Source organism: Chinchilla lanigera, unplaced genomic scaffold (assembly GCF_000276665.1).
Source record: "Chinchilla lanigera isolate Chin_1 unplaced genomic scaffold, ChiLan1.0 scaffold00088, whole genome shotgun sequence".
Taxonomy (NCBI): domain Eukaryota; kingdom Metazoa; phylum Chordata; class Mammalia; order Rodentia; family Chinchillidae; genus Chinchilla; species Chinchilla lanigera.
This window is the reverse complement of record NW_004955489.1, coordinates 4,466,733-4,481,043: the sequence shown is the minus strand read 5'-3', so window position 1 is coordinate 4,481,043 and position 14,311 is coordinate 4,466,733. Positions and strand designations below refer to the sequence as shown.

General features: G+C 37.4%; 1 protein-coding gene across 1 annotated transcript in view; it reads left to right on the top strand.

Annotated features, from left to right (window-relative positions):
* LOC102028642 (melanoma-associated antigen 10-like) overlaps positions 1–14,311 on the top strand; it is a 109,084-nt gene that overhangs the window by 50,131 nt on the left and 44,642 nt on the right. Inside the window, exon 7 of the mRNA XM_013504453.1 lies at positions 6,646–6,757. The gene's annotated coding sequence lies outside the window, so the exon portion shown is untranslated. The remainder of the gene's footprint in view (positions 1–6,645; positions 6,758–14,311) is intronic.

Genomic DNA, 14,311 nt, shown 5'->3' with positions numbered 1-14,311 from the left:
GGAATGGGTCAGTTTATTGGATAACAATAAATGCTCTAAATATTTCATGCTCACTCTTGTAGGAAGATAAATAAAAAGCACTCAAGTTGAACTCTCTCCTCAAGGTACTTATATTCATATTGAGGAGTCAAGATGGATAACGTCAAGAGAACAACTAAGCTTCAGCATTGGCCAGCATGTTGTTGACCAGGGCTTTGACAGTTCAAAACACATTTACGAGCATCATTTTATTTGCTCTCTCTCTCCCTCCCTTTCTCCTTCCCTCCCTGTCTCTGTCATATTCCCTAGCAGGGCATGGGTTATACCTGTTTCTCCCACTGCTGTGCCTTCATCTCTGGGCAAAGGTTTTAGTTCAGAATAGTGTGTAATAAATCTTCATTAAATGCATGGATTTTATAGGTTGGAAATTCAAGTCTTTGAGGGCAAGAGACTCAAATGCTCAAGAGAACACAGAATGTCTATGACAGAATCCAGCAGAATTTATGGCTTTAGTCTCCCAGACCAGTATTACAATTTAGCCAGTGACTTTCAATGTCTGTTCCTCTTACTTCTTCTCCCTCCTTCTTTTCCTCCCCTCCCCCAGCTTCTTATCATCCTTATTTCCATCCTTTGACCAGGGCAGCCTTTTGTCTTCAAATAAAATTTCATTCACCTGGATATGGAAAATAAGAATTTATTATAAATGAATTATAAATATTTTATAATTTTACTATCAAATAATTTATTATATTTTTAGGCAATTAGAATGATAGAAGTAGTTTAATGAACATAAAAATTAGACATCAGGTATCTGGATGAAAGTGGCAGTTGTCTGACAGCCTCCTCATCTGATTTAATAATTTTCTTTTGAATTCTCACATAAATTAAAAAAATCTAGTAGTTGTATATGGCAACATGTTTTAAATAGATTTCCAGCAGGCTCAGGACATGTAAATTACACTGATCCTGAAGAATAAAAGAGGATTAAGAGAGGACATATTATTTTATTTACTTCTTTCTTTCAGTACTGGGGATCGAACCCAGAGCTTTGCACATGCTAGGCAAGTACTGTGCCACTGAGCTATGTTCCCAGCCCTGAGGACATATTAGTTTAAGCTTGAATCATATCTGTTAATTCACACACCTGCTACAATATAGCATGATAATTCTCTCATAACTACGAGCAACACAACTATCATGTAGAAGTAAAGGCAAGCATGGTAATATAATTTTGCCTTACATTTTGTTGGACCTAATACATGTGTACTACAATCCCCTTCTGACTTGCACAGTTTTGTATGAGTGGGCCTATACAGATCTGGAATGAAAAGGTGACTCAAAACCTATAATTTTCCTAGTCAATGACACATGTCCAAGAAGCTCAAATCAATGCCAGGAGCTTTATTCTGAGGTCTTACTCCAAAACTATCATCTTGTACTCCATAAGGAAATATCTCTCTGGCTTCTAGGGTGTCCAAACATGGCACACGTGAGTGACTATCTTGTTTACTGTAGTTAAATATACAGTTTAGAATGATTTTCTAAAATTAGATTCAACTCAAAGTATTTGCACCCTTGAGGCAGCCCTAGAATTCTGCAGAAGTCTGCTTGAAATCAAGGCTCTATAGCACTATCTTCATCTTAAGCTACAACAAACTTAGGTAGGTGGTTCTGTGGTGCAGTGAATTGGGCTTGGTTTGTTGAGTCTAGCAATGATGCATTATGGGAATTTTCAGATGTACATGTGCGTTTTGCTAAATATCTCCATCACAGCCCCTAGAAACAAATAAATGCGGTAGACTTTTGCTTTCTCTTAGAGATGTAATTATGTCTCTGCATAAAAATTTAGTTGCGGAACTGAAGGATCATGAATCCTTACAGTATTGCTCATATTTTTTCCACTTCCATTTAATTTATCATTAATCTCTAAAGAGAGGTTCTAGAATTTTTAGAGTCCTAAGCCATTTGAAAACATTAGATCATTTGGCTTCATTAACTTAATACTGTATCAATAATCTCAGAAAGTTCTGCTAATAATTTTCATATGGATCTTCACTAATATTTTTGTCAATGGAATAAAGTTGCTTTTACTATTGTGAAATGTCCAAGTTTACGAGCTAAGGGAGCCAAACATTTAATGACAAAGGGTATACAGGCGAAAGAGACAAAAAAACGGAGTTGGACTGTAATTAGGAAGTTCCATTTTTTTCTGTCTTAATAGACCTAAAGGTAGAGCATCCCCTTTAATAACTGGACTCCACAGTGCAGTGATTCTCAGAGTAGAAATCAGAATGTGAATGGAACAATATAAAATTCTGTTGGATCTCCTTTGGTACTGACTAGGCTTAAAGATTCCTTGGCCCCAGACAATTATAATGGTAATACTCTCTCATAGCTTCTCAGCCCACTGAAATCCTATCAAGATTTCCGGAGTGTCTCCTTCATAGAAACTGTTATATTTTTATTTATAAATTATTAATCTCTTCTCTGAACTTCGGCAGAAGTTATAGAGCCTGTTCTTCTTAACCTGGCTATATGAGGAGAGAGAAAGAGTACTTCATCGTGAGGTAGAAGAAGCCAGGAATGGTGGCATATGCCTATAATCTCAGCACTCTTAGTGGCAGAGGGAGAAGGATCACAAGTTTGAGCCCAGCCTGGATAACTTAGTGACTTAGCAAAACCATGGCACAAAATAAAATAATATTTTGAAAAAGGCTTGGATTATAGCTCAGTGTGAAGGCCCTAAATTCAGTCCCCAGAACTGCTATGAAACAAGGGAGGGCAAGCAATTTGTTCTTCTGATTGAACTGTCAAATGAGCCGAGTAGTAAGAATTCTATTCCATTTTCCTCCCAGTGCTACCACAGGGGTCAAGATGATGATGTTGATAAATATATTTTGCTCACTCACAGTACTGGCCACTTACATGCTGTCTAGTGTTGAGGGGTAGCTATACTACTGACATTAGCCATCTTCTTTCTCCACCTTAGGGACAGAGATCAACTTTAGAGCTTCTTCTTTATCTCTCACCAGTGATGATTATAAAATAAATGTTTAGAGCATTTTAGTTTTACATTATCATTTACATAGCACTTAATAATTGTCAAAGCACTTTCACCTTCCTTATTTCCATGGTGTGTCTCCATTTTTACATGCCGGAAGTCTGAGATTTTTGAAAGGCACAGTGACTTTCCTAAAACTACGTGGTCAGTGGAACTGTTGGAATCATCACACAGGTCTGCAGATGTACTGTAAAGTTCTTTTCACTGTGGTTGCACTTTTTTTCTTCTTTTTTGTAATCTAGGCACTACCAAAGAGGTACTTTATTTTAGGCCATTCATGCAGTTCCAGTTATAGAAGGAATTTGACTTTGTGAATCATGTAAGTCCTCTGGAAGTGATGCTATGCTTTCTCTATAGGAGGCTGCACCTGTTTCTTGGACAGTTTTATTTTTCTTTCATTAGGACATAAGGGTAGTTAGTTTGTGGCACATGCCTAGAGGGATGCTTGGTCTGGCCTTCTCCATTGCAACGCAGTCAATGTTTATTTTTTGTGACTGTGGATGGATTGTCCAATGCCTCTTTTGGATTGCTCCTTTCTTTTTGGCCGCCATACACATTTTGTACATGTGACTGTGAGCTAGAATCGTTTTTTCCCTGCTGGAGATTGAATCCAGCCCCTTGCCCATGCTACACACCTGCTCTACTACTGAACTGCATTTCCAGCCCATGAGCTGGAATTCGGATTAGAGTGCAGCTAAGCAAGGATGAGAGCAGAAGACTGATTTTAATCATAAAATGTGATATTTTAAAATCATCTGAAGAACTGTTTTAGGGAAATGATTGAAGGTATTGGACAATAATATATTTTTAAATTATCACAGTATTTTTCCTATCCACACTCCCCTGACCTTAATTGGTACTGACTAGGTCACCCAAATTAATTCCAAGCTAGAGTAAACAGTCAGTGAACGACATTGTATCCTAACTATTATAATTAAAATCTGAATTTAGGTCAAAACATGCTACTTAAATCCCCCAGGGTTTGACTAGGAATAAGGGTAAGGGTGATGTAGTGAGCTACAGACAAGAACCTAGCATAGTTCTCATAAATTTCTATAATGATTTTCACATTTCATCAAAGCTCAGGGGGAAATTGAACAATTATTTATTTGACTTCAAAAATCACAGGGTGTCAGGATGTACTCAAGTGGCTACAAATGACACGTTTTGAAAGAGAAGAACTGCAATGGTTGTATCACAGTTAAAATTAGAGCAAGTATCAGTATGTCAGCTGGAAAGTGACAGGTCTTACAAAGGGTGCTGAAGGTTAATGAGTAATATTTGATTGTCCGTCGTGACCAGAAAATTTAGAAAACGTGAAGTGATCTCAGAAATGAGGTTCTTAAAACAAGAGTCTAGAGAAGTTGATGTAGTTAAAGTAGTGAAAATATATCACAAACATATTAATAATAATAATAATATTTCTATCCATTGAGTATATACTATGTGTCCAACAATGTACATTGAAGCTTTTACTTATATTATCTCATTCACCCTCAGTCCAATCAAATAAGATTGTTCCATTTACTGCTGTGTAAACAAAGGCTTGGAAAGTGACACACTTGGATTTGAACCTTAACTATCACATTTTGTAGCCAAATGCTTTATCTTTTCACCCATTTCGTGACAGACAATTTCTTGGTGTTGCACTACGGACATTTATTCATTTGTAATATGAGGGGACTTGACTTGCCAGCTGTAAATTCTTGTAAGAAAGAATAGGAATACAGACTCTTTGGATGAGGTAAATTGCTATAGAGAAGCATCTGCTGGTGTGGAAATAATGTGGTAGCTGGACTGGCACTTAGTACTTCAGGAGCATTCTTAGTTTGCGATGTGAACCCCCTCCTTACTGCTGACCTGCTTCTTCCATCTTTCTCATAAGCCCTCTTTGTTATTCAGAGCAGAGAAGGCTGTCCTTCACCATTTCTTACCCTTTATCACACTGGCTTCTGAAAGGACGCACAGCCAGAGGGCTGGATCTGACGCAGTGAAGATAAGCAGGAAGAACAATACTGAGAATCAAGAGACTGCACTTGAGAAATGCTGACTTAGGAGGCCAAGATTCTTTTTATTCTCCCACTATGCACAAAATTTCAATGTGTTATGTAACTTAGTATTTAATTTTTTATTTTTTATTTAATATTTAACTTTGTAGAAAAATTAGATTATATATGTAAAAAATCAAAAATTAAAACACTCACAATCTCACGGCTTAGAGAGCAGCCCATTATTTTAGCATATACCTTTCAGAATCTTTCAATGTCCAGAAAAAAATATTGCCAGGCTGTTATCATAGTTTTTTGTAATCTTGCCTTCTCATTTGAGAAATACCTTCCAATCATTCATATGACAATATTGAAGGGTTCTAAGTGCCAAAGGAGTTCATATTTCATCTTTAAGTATGTCCTTAATATTTTAATCTGGAATACTTACTACCTGTACAAATAATAGATTCTGCCACAGGGTGTTCCTATTAGTGGGTTACCAAAAATGTATATGACATGTTCTAGAAGAATTTTGCTTTCTCATTCAAATATTTTCACAGGGCTGGGGATTTAGCTCAGCGGCAAAGCGCCTGCCTGGCAAGCGCAAGGTCGTGAGTTCCGTTCTCGGTACCGGAGAAAAACCAAAAAAAAAAAAAAAAAACAAAACAAATATTTTCACAATGACTTTTTGTTTCTCAGCATCTTTGAGAGCGGGAAATCAATCTTGCTTTCTCAGATTGTTCATTTATCTGGTGATTGCTTGAAATTAGTAATCTAAACTGAACATGCAAAATAACCCTTTTCATTGCACATGTCTCTTGACCTATGACTGGCAGCTGAATATGTACTCACCAATGATCTTTATTGATTATACCTTATTGAGTATACATTAAATCAGTTAGTGACTGATTTATGTAGGTATATTTTCATTACATCTATGAAAAAGTAATTCTTCCAGAAAGCACTCAGAATGACATTTTTAAAATGTATTTCACTTTACCTTCTGAGAGATTTTTTAAAAAGTAATTGGTGTTATTTTCTGTAGCCATTTCTAAGGTGAATTTCTTTAATTTTAAGGATGTCTTTGGTCTTCTCAAGGTCAGACCAATTTTAAAATCCAGTTTTTCTGAATATCATATTTTACTGTTCTGAGAAAGGCAGGATTAACACGCTTAAGGGGCAAAGATTTCTGAAAATCTTTCTGATGGAAACTACAGTTCACAATGATCAAAGTCTCTTCCCGATCTGTTACTTTCTTTGAAAAGCTTAAAAGCACATTGTTCCTCCCCTGAGTATATTCCCTAGAAAAATTCTTGCACATCCTCATGGGAGATATGGACTAGAATGTTCATTTTATTAGTACAAGTGATAGCAAAAAGTTGTAAGTAACCTAAGCACTACCTCAATGGGAGACAGATATATAAATTAGATATATTCATATAAGAAAAGAATTATCAGTATGTCTATCAGCATGGATGAGCCTTCAAACTTTCTAGCAAAAAATGGCTGAATGGTGTTGCACTGTGCGGGAAGGAAGAGCAACCTATCTGCACACTGCACTGCCACTGGGGTCGAAATACCAACTTCTAGTGGGGAATGCATGTTGGTTTTCCTCAGCACAGGATGGAAGAGGTGACAGCCGAAAGACCAGTCTAACTGAGGATGAGACCAACTCCCTGGAGGACAGCTTGACTCTGGGACTGAAGTGTTGCTGTACAACAGAGACCAGGTGAGAGACAGACGTGAGCCACAGTCTCAGAAAGGGTGGAGGTTACACATAGATCCCCTGAGAGTCCACGAGAAGCTGAGGCTCAGGTCAGGAAGGTCACAGGGCATGCATTCTGTGGTGGGAGGCCAGGTTTGGTGGGTGTAACCTTCAGAGGGGGCTGGATCTGAAGGTGATGGCAATGAGTTTAGCAGTCTGCTTATGCTTCTGCAATACTGCCTACATCTAGTTGAGTCCAGTGGTCTGATTTACTGTAGATCAATATTTAGGTTTCCTAAGTGTCTGTACTAAAATCATAGATCTCTTTGCTTTTGTTAAGGGAGGTTCTTAAGTGGCTTTCAGTGTTTGCAGTATACGGTTTACATTTGATGCTATTGTTGCTGCTGATTATACTACACTAGTCAAGGTGACATAGTTGTTGCTGTCAATTGATTTGTTGTGTACCAAAATCTGAAATGGCTGAGGGTTATGAGCAATACTGTGACCCATTCTTGAAAAACTGGGTACTGGGCCAAATAAGCTGTAAACTTCTCCCAAATAAACAGAGGTAGCTAGATCCTGGGGCAGAAGCAGAGGCTGATATTTAGCCATACTCAGAGGATATCTCTGCAGCAAAGCTCCCCACTATATTCAACAAGTAATCCCAAGCACAGAAAACAAACAAACAAAGAGAAACATTAGACAAAGCAATAAAATTCCTCCAAAAACCAATCCAGGGAGCATTGAGCAGAAAGAAATCTAAACCCACACAGCAGAAATATCTGAAAGGATATCAGTGGAGCAAACAAGATAGATAACTGAGGTGCTTAGCAAATTCAAATTCAAATAAGGTATAACTAAACAATGATCACAATAAAATAAATAATAAGTGATTCGAGAGAAGACAACAATAAAATTCTACTGGAGTTAAAGAAAGAGATGCAAAACATGGATGCCCAGCATAAGAAACAATTAGAATCCATATAAAAGTTCCAAACAAAAATCCAGGAGATTGAAAACATAACTGAAGGGCTGGGGAGATAGCTCAGTGGCACAACACCTGCCTGGCAATCACAAGGTCCTGAGTTCACTTCCTGGCACCAAAAACCAAAATGTCTAAAAAATATGGTTGAAAGTCTGAGTAGAGGGAGCAAACAATATGAGGGCAGAGTGTCAAATATAATGAAAGAACCTTAAAAACAATCAAAGTATATGAGAAAAAGATCCAACAGTTGCTAAATGATGGAAAGAAGACTAATGTAAGTGTGACCAGTATTAGTGAAAAATCAGAAGACAGCACAAAGGCCATAAAAACCGGTTTGCAGAAGCAGTAGCAGAAAACCTTACAGACATGGAGAAACAATTTAACATGCAGAAAAGTGAGGGATCTATAAACTCAAGTAGCCATGATCAGAACAATAACACTCTACTTCACATCATAATTAAAATACCAGATATCCAACATAAAACAGAATCTTAAAAGCTGTTAGTGAAAAGAATGAATCATTTATAGAGGAAAAACTATCAGAACTACAACAAATTTCTCAATAAAAACTTAAAGCAAGGAGAAATTGGAAAGAAGTGCTTGAAATCCTAAAAGAAAACAATTTCCAGAGCAGACTGATATAAAATCCCCAAACAATAGCCATACCTCTGCCTCAACATTAGACTGCCTTGAAATTTCTTTTACGAGATTAATTGGTCTACTACTACAAATCTCAGTCTCCCACAATGTCTCTGGACATGAACAAAATAGAAATTTTATGCCAAAGCATAGCACTCATGGCCTGGAGTTCAACTGCCAATGTTGTCCTTGCTCCCAACTGAAATCTTCTGAACCTCATCTTTACCAGCTGATTTCTGTGAGTATTCTAGTCTTCTGAGTTCCATATAGAATCTCCCATCAAGCTGAGCTCTCAGCATTCTAAGGCTGCTTCTTCAACCAGAATCTCCAAACTCTTCTAAAAGTGTCCCCATAAGCCCATTGCAAAGGCTTCTGAACCACATGGTCAGGTAGTATCACTCCCATTTCTCTGGTAAGAAAATCTGTCTTAGTGACTTCCTTGTTGCTGCCACAAAATACCCAGCACCCAGAAGTAAAAGGAGGAAAGGTTTATTTTATCTCAGTTTGAAGAAGTTTCAGTCCAAACTCAGCTGATCCTAAGGCAGCCAGCCCGGCAGAGGGGCATGCAGAGGAGAAACAATCCATGGTGTGGCAAGTCGTGCCATCAAGGGAGGAAAAGGGCTATATTTATATCCTCTTCCAGGCCATGTCCACATTTCCCAATTTAATATTCCTCAAAATCTTTAATGAAACTGAGAGGTAAGGAGTACTCCCAGAATCATTCTTGGAAGCTGGCAGTGCTCCTACACTAAAACCAGACAAAGATCTAATAAAAAAGAGAATTGCAGGCCATTCTCTGTAAAGAACATAAATGCAAAATTCCTGAACAAGTTACTGGCAAACAGAATGCAAAAAAATCATCAAACAGATCATATCATGCCATCATGATCATATCATCATACCATGACCAAGTAGGCTTTATCATAGGGATGCTTGTATGGTTCAACATACTCACATCAATAAATGTAATTCATCACATAAACAGAAGAATTCATTACATAAACAGCAAAAATGACACGATCATGTCAATAAATGCAGTAAATGCCTTTGACAAAATCTAACATCCATTCATATTAAAAAGCTGAAGAAAATAGGTACAAAGAACCTTATCGGAATCTAATAAAAGCCATGCATGAGCACCCTACTGACAACACCATATTAAACAGGAAAAAAAACCCTGAAAGTTTCCCCTCTAAAACCAGGAACAACACAAGGATGTCCACTATCACCATGCCCTGTTCCTAGATAAGCAGAACCAAGATAACTAAAATGGCTATACTCTCCAAACTGATGTATAATTTTAGTGCAATACCAACAGCATTTCTGACAGATCTGGAGAAAACTATCCTAAAATTCATATGGAATCAGCAGAGACCCAGAATAGCAAAAACAATGCTGGATAACTAAAGCAAAACAGGACACATCATAATCCTCAATTTGACATTATACTACAAATCTACTGTGATTAAAACAGGATGGTACTGGCACACAAACGTGCACGTGGATCAATGGAGCAGAACAGAGGAAGCCAAAATAAATCTAGGTGCATTCAACTCTTTAATATTTCACAAAGGGAAAAAAAACACTGGAAGTAAGATAGCTTCTTTAATAAATCGTGCTAGGAAACTGGATATACACACGCAGAAGACTGGGTCTAGAACCACATATCTTATTATGTTCATAACTCAAATATAAATGGATCAAAGATCTAAATGTTAAAACAGAAACAATCTGCTGGAACATAAAATACATAAAACTCTTGAGGACATAGGCATTGTTTTGGTTACTTTTCCTTCATTGCTGAGACAAAATACCTGACACTCAGAATTAAGGAAGGAAAGGTTTATTTAGCTCACAGTTTGTGGAGGTTTCAGTCCATACTCAGCTGGCTCCAAGGCAGGGTGGCACATGGCAGAGGGCAGCAGTTCATGGCAGAAAACACAGCAAAAGCAGCAAGAGCAAAAAGGGAGGAGCAGTAGCAGCATGGCTCTTTCCCTCCTTTATATTGTATGCAGGATACTCACCCTGCTACACTCAGTACAGAGTGGGTGTAGCACTCACACCCTTAATCCCAGCACTCACGCCCATAATCCCATCAGACCATGAGTATACCACTCACACCCATAATCCCATTGGATCATGAGTCAATAAAAGCTCTAGAAGACTTCTCATGACTGCATGAGGCTTTGCGGGGACATCTAGACACAAACCATAACAGGCGTAGGCAAGGACTTTCTGAACATAACCACAGCGGTACAAGAAATAATACCAATAATCAACAAATGACATCATATCAAATTAAAATGCTTCTGGCAGCAGAACATGGTGGTGCTTGCCTGTAACCCCAGCACTTGGGAGGCTGAGGCAGGAGGATCATTGAGTTCGAGGCCAGCCTGGGTTTCAAAGTGAGTTCAAGGTCAGTCTGAACTTCATAGTGAGACCTTGTCTCAAAAAATAGTGCTTCTGCCTACCAAAGGAAACAAAGAGGAGAGTGAAGAGACAACTTGAAGAATGAGGAAAACAATTCTGCCAGCTAATCCTCAGTCAGAGGACGAATATCTAGAGTATATACAACACTGAAACTAATTAGAATCCTCCCCCAGAGCAAAAGACCCGGTCAAAAATGGGCAACTGAAATGAATAGAAACTTCTCAGAAGAAGTACAAATGACCAAAAACTACATGAAAAATTCTTCATCGTTGTTAGCCACTAGAGAAATGGCAATTAAAACAACATTACTCCAGAAAGAACAGCTATCATTAAGAAATCAAATAATTACAAATGCTGGTGAGGATATGGAGAAAAGAAATTCTTCCACATTGTTGGCAGGGATGTAAACTAGTACAACTGCTATGGAAATTAGTGTGGAGATGCCTCAAAACTCAAACATAAAAATTCCATTTGACCCGGCTATTCCTCTTCTAGATGTCTTTCCCAAAGAGTTAAAGTTATCATACTACAGGGATACATGCATACCCCTTCTTATAGCAACAGAATTTATAATTGCTAAATCTTGGGAACAGCGAACATGCACATCAACAGATCAATGGATAAGGAAAGTGTGGTAGTTATACACAGTGGAGTACTACTCTCCAATAATCAAAGATAAACTTGAGGCATTCGTAGGTAGATGGGTGCAATTTGAGAGCATAATGGTAACAGAAATAAGTCAGACACACAAGCTTAAATATTACATGGCTTCTTATATATGAGAAACTCGAGACACGGAGACAGAGAGAGACAGATAGACAGAGAAAGAGACACAGCGAGACATACAAACACAGAGAACAGAGTAGGAAATAGATAAATAGGGGATTAAAAAAACATTGAAGGGAAAATGATGAAAATAAAGCTTTTAATGGGAAGGGGACAAAGAATTGGAAAGAGTTGAGCGGTAGGGACTAAAAAAAGAAAACACATTATGTACATATAACAACTCCCCACAAGAATCTAATCATCTGTACTGCAAAAATGTACTAATAAAAAGAAATATTAATAAAACTGTGAAACAATGCTGTTGTTTTCAGTCACTGTTTTATTTGGAAAACTATAAATGATTTTAACAACATAGATTATTTGTGTTTAAAAAGTGCTGAATGATACATATCGTAGGATAACTTTTACATGAAGTTTCACACCATGCAAGATGTATCTGTTCAGATAAGCTATATTATGCTGCCTTGACAAAGTGTCGCAAATCTCCATGGCTTAGTGTCACTATATGTCCGGGACAGATTATCTGGAAGCCTGTGTTTGAGGGTCATTCAGAGGTCCAAGTTGACACAGGCCTCACCTTATCTCATGTCTCACTAATCACTGCACCAATGAGAAGCAGGTAAAATAACTTCTATGTTAGCTTTCAGAGCTTCTGCACAGAAATGGCACATTTCATTTTCACTCAGATTTCATTGTTCAAAGTAAATCATATAGTCACACTGACCTTTTAAGGGGATTGGGATGTTTAAATTTACTATGTGTTTTGAAGGGAAAAATCACCTCAAATATTTGGTGAACTCCTTTTAACTACCAGACTAAATAATACTCTACTACTACTGTACAATGCATATCTACCATCTGCCTCTCTGTCTAATCTATCACCTTCTGTCTCTCTGATACGACATATATATCAAGTAAAAGTATATGGATATGAATGGAAATGTTGAATACAACATTTAAATGAGTGATAACTTTGTTGGAGGAAGGAGGGAGAGGAGTGGAAAGGGATGAGGAGGCTGGACACATACTGCCTGTCACTTCAGTTAACTCTTTAGTTGTTCTGCTCGGCTCTCTGCTTGGGGAGGTTAAGCTGTACGGACTCTGAACACATAAACTATGTTCTCTAATTTCAAGTTAGGTTCAGACAACAGGGAAATGAGAATGAGATAAAAGCGAGGAAGAGTATTCTTCTGCCTTCTTGTTTAAGAGCTCACTCAAAATGAGTATATCCCTTAACCAAAAGTCTCTGCTGCTCTCAAGGTGACTAATTCTGCAAGATTTCAGCCTTTCTATCAGTTTGACCCTATTCTAGCAATTTAGTTGCTTACCAGCCCCAGATTTCTGCTCAATCCACTGTAGTTCTCTTACACACATACCTTTTTAAATAATCCCTTGAAAGATACTCTTCTGGAATGATCCTACACTGAATGTGTCCTGATGTTTCTTGTTGGGAACTATGGATTTCACTTCTATCTTTAATGTACTAGTTCATATGCTGGATTGTGAGCACAGACTATATGACTTTTTAAAAATATTTATGACTTGTTTTGAACGATGAAATCTGAGTGAAAATGAAATGTGCCATTTCTGTGCAGAAGCTCTGAAAGCTAACATAGAAGTTATTTTACTCGCTTCTCATTGGTACAGTGATCAGTGAGACATGAGATAAGGTGGGGCCTGTGTCAATTTGGGCCTCTGAAAAACCCTCGAACACAGGCTTCAAGATTATTTGTCCCGAATATATCATGACAGTAAGCCATGGAGCTTTGGGACACTTTGGTAAGGCAGCATAACAATTTATGTTCTTTGTATGTAAAATCTCATAAAAAATAAACTACAAAAAAATCAAAACACACTGTAACAATCACAGTTCGTCCTCCCTAAAAACTAAATTATCTTTTTAATAATTGATTTTACTGACAATTGCACGGTGGTTAAAATTGGCTTTTGCTCCTTTTACCTTTGAAATTTTTCGGGATTTACAAGTTTTTAACACTAAAACTATTATTTTTACATTTAAAATGTTGTATTTTATGGCAGTAGTAACTAAAGAAACTTTGAATTCTGTTAAAAATGGATATATAATATGATCATAGTTCCATAATTAAAATGTGCAATCAAAATTCTGTTAGATGACCCCTGAGTGGTTTTTGGTTCAACTATGAAATATATGATAGTTGTAGAATACATAAAGCTTAGGGCTTGCAATGTATCAGTCAGCTTTCACTACTTTTACCTAAATACCTGAGGCAATTAGCTTATAATTTTGGCTTATAGTATTGGAAGTTCCTGGCTAAGTTCTAGTGGCACCTGGTTAGGGCAGCACATCATAGCGAGAGCTCATGGCAGAGCAAAACCTCTTACATCATGAACCGGGAGGCAAAGAAGCAGATTAAGGTTTCACTATACCCTTCAAGAGTAATTTTCTAAAGATCTAAAGACCTATCACAAAGTCCTATCTTTTTTAAAAATTTTATTTTAAAGAGAAAAAAAGACAAAAACAAGATGCATGGTTCATTAAAAAGAAAGTCTTGTGCTAATATGGCATAGATAAGATAGCATGCATTTATCTTCTACTCTGAGTAACTACTAGGAAGATGACAATACACAATGCGTCGACTATTGTAACTGTCCTAATAACCTGTTATGAAACTCAGTTGCATTGTTATGTTTATCTTTTTTAAAAAGGAAAGCCCCTATCTTCTAAATGTCATCATCACCTCCCAGTAGCACCACCC